The sequence below is a fragment of the Penaeus vannamei genome, chromosome 4, assembly GCF_042767895.1.
Source record: "Penaeus vannamei isolate JL-2024 chromosome 4, ASM4276789v1, whole genome shotgun sequence".
Taxonomy (NCBI): Eukaryota; Metazoa; Arthropoda; class Malacostraca; order Decapoda; family Penaeidae; genus Penaeus; species Penaeus vannamei.
This window is the reverse complement of record NC_091552.1, coordinates 45272636-45276244: the sequence shown is the minus strand read 5'-3', so window position 1 is coordinate 45276244 and position 3609 is coordinate 45272636. Positions and strand designations below refer to the sequence as shown.

The following is a 3609-nucleotide window of genomic DNA, read 5'->3' as shown; positions in this document are numbered from 1 at the left end:
TACGATAATGATTCTTTGACTGCTTGAACCCTATACAATATATATATATATATATATATATATGTTTGTATGTATGTATGTATGTTTATATATATATGTGTATATACATACATACATACATATATATGTGTATATATATATATATATATATATATATATATAAATGTATGTATATATGTATGTATGTATGTATATGTATGTGTGCATGTATGTTTATATATATATATATATATATATATATATATATATATATATATATATACATACATGTCTGTATGTATGTTTATATATATATATATATGTGTGTGTGTGTGTGTGTGTGTGTGTGTGTGTGTATGTTGATATATATATATATATATATATATATATATATATAATATATATATATATATATATATATATATTATATATATATATATATATATATATATATATGTATATATATATATATATATATATATATATATGTGTGTGTGTGTGTGTGTGTGTGTGTGTGTGTGTGTGTGTGTATGTGTGTGTATGTGTGTGTGTCGGTGTGTGTGTGTTTGTATGTGTATAAATTATATATGTATATATAATGTACATATGTATACACAATATGAGTACTAGCCGAGATAAGGTGGGCTAGCCTGTTCATCTAAGCAGTACTGTAGAAACAACTTGCTTGTTCCTACTCCTGACGGAAATCAAAATTTGTTCATTACTGTCCAAAAGGACGCGCAAGTCACAAAGACGAAGGGAAGCATGAAGGTGACTTCTAAGAGGAATACAAAACAAAGACGACCTATACACAAAACACACACACACACACAAAAAAAAAAAAAAACAAGGCCACAGAATGAATTATAACTGAACGAAAAGTTTCGAACTCGACAGTTCCTCATCAGACAGATAAACGAAAAGATTACATAGAATTTTTATTTACATGATTATACTAGTAGCAGAGAAACCGTATGAACAAGAACTAGATACGTCCCGGGAAGGAAAAGCTTTACTTATGACGGTGTAAGGTTAAGTCATGTTATATCCATGGCTTGTCCGTCAATAATTAAGACCAGTTTAAAAAGAGTATAATTAGTTCGCTGGGAGCTACCACTGGGTTATCGGAAACTATTTATCGAGTCTCTAGATAGCTCAGTATGTCTATTTGGGAATGTTATACGAAACTCAAGCATTTCTGAGGTGAACATCTAGCAGGAAGGACCTACTTTACACATTATATCATTAGATAGATATTGATAATTACATGTCCAAAGATGTCTTAACGCAACCGAGTATCGCTGCCAACACATATATGTTAGGAAACATCTATACGTATACACACATATAAACATACGTACACACACACACACACACACACACACACACACACACACACACACACACACACACACACACACACACACACACACACACACACACACACACACACACACACACACACACACACACACACACACACACACACGCGCGCGCGCGCGCGCGCGCGCGTCCAATAATCCAATATCGAGTCCACATTAACCAATATAAGAGAGGATCAGCCCTCCACAATATTACTAAAAATACAGATCGAAATAAATCACCCATCTACTACGTTTATCTCCTTATATTTCTATTCATATGTCTCTTTATATATCTATCCTTTAAAGCCTTTTTATTTACTATATAGTGATCCCGCAGAAAGATATTCCCTTCGACGCCATGACAGCAATCGTTCCCAAGAGAAAAAGACTTCACCGTAACAACAAACGTGATTAGAGGAGGGCTTAATTATTAGAGATTAATGTACAAGTAATTTTACGTGCTTTCCAGCTATTTTGGTAAATCTGGCCAGCATTTTAAGGTAGGAGACGTGATAAGTTCACTTGAAGGAAGGGTAAATATGAGATTAGAGAAAGAGAAGCAAGTATGTCCTATATTATTGTAATTACACGTATTTTTTTCTGGTATTATAGTTTTTATTTTATAAATGATGTGCCTGCACCCCATTGGTGTCTGCTTGGAATTCAAAGTGTCCTGTTAGGGCTAGTTTAGAAGGAAAAGTAAAGAGCTAAGGAACACGGGGGGGATTGATCATTTTAGGTCTAGGTAATCAGTAGTAATGTTGGAGTTACTGTTATTTTTCCTTCATAGATGTTACGGAAAGTGGTTATTGAAACGTTAGTTAAGAGTAACTTGATTTTTATATCAGTAAATATTCAGAATCCCTTCGCATGAGTGATCATGAGGATTGTGGAGAACAGTGGATTCCCCTCACTCTCTACGACTCAAATATGTTGAAATTATGCCCCCCCCCCTCCCTCCCAGAGACCAAGTTAAATAAAAGGTTTTTCTGCAGGAATTCCAATGATTTTATTGATTCTCGGCTTTGTTTCTTCTGTGAATGAATCGTTCAGGAGATTGAGTACTATTTCTCCATCAATGATCTTGATTTGATAGTCCTGGCAGCAGGGGAGGGCATGACGTATATCAGGGAAATTGTGGGGTAAAACAGGCTTAAATAAGAAGAATAAAGATAAAAATTGCGTAAAACTAGCACAAAAATTGCGTAAAACTAGCACAAAAAATACTTAAAATCAGCCAATGAAACTCTACGGATGTAACCGCCATCTTTGAAATTTTATGGACTGACACGCCAGAAATCAAAAACTGTACGGGAACCCAACCCACTTTTCGGCAAAACTCTATGGGAATTCACATGTTCCAAACCCTCCCTGAAAAGCGTATTGACTAATAAACCAACCTAGTATATCAATATAAATTGCCGTGACTAGGCATGCCCTTTGGGCACTGCCTGAGGAGAGGGTTGATGGGGGGCAAGCCCCCCAACACCCCTGGGGCACATTCTCTCCACCTTGGTATGCATGGCAAGATAGAGCTGCATTCTTACAGTAAAATGATAAACCAAATACCTTTACATCTTAATCCCTTTTTTCTGCATTTGGAGCTCTTGGTGGGCCCAGATATTAAACTGGGAGCGTTACTGAAGTCTATTTTATCTTCTTTGTCACTGTATAGTCTTAAGAATAACCCAGAATGAACACAACTCTGGAAATGCAACAATGCAGAATGCACACAAATACAAATAAGGGAATAAATCAATCTTAAAACACGTAAATGAAATATGATGACATTAATAGAACACTCTAAGGGGACGGTCCCAGTGGAGGGGGCAGGGTGTCAAATTGAGTTAGCTAGTGTATAGTATAGGTACATGGATGAGGAAACTACCAAACGAGTATTAAGCACCTGCTATGGCTCGTTGTCTTGCAGCCGACGTGAGACTCCCTCAGCACCTGGGGAGGTACGTCGCTTCTGAGCACCCAGGTACACCTATGTGGACTTCTGCTTGCTGCGATTGTGCATACAGCATTTGATTATGACATTGCGCATAGATATGAGTTCATGAGTGTTCAAGGAACACTTTTATACCAATATTAGGAAAAAATTATATCACCATGATTTATGACAAAATATTTTGTGAAATATATCTAAAAAAAATGTAAGTATTGTGTTGTTTTACACGCGAAATATGCTTCGATCAAGACTCCCTGGTAATATGTTTTAGTTTACGAGGTAATCTGTATGTATATCACATACGAAGCACTA

The 3609-nt window shown here is 35.8% G+C and overlaps 1 protein-coding gene across 1 annotated transcript in view; it reads left to right on the top strand.

Annotated features, from left to right (window-relative positions):
• Positions 1 to 1709: 1709 nt before the first annotated feature.
• Positions 1710 to 3609, top strand: part of LOC113802811 (uncharacterized) — a gene marked incomplete in the record, with an annotated part of 59601 nt that continues 57701 nt past the window's right edge. Inside the window, 1 exon segment of the mRNA XM_070121124.1 lies at positions 1710 to 1843.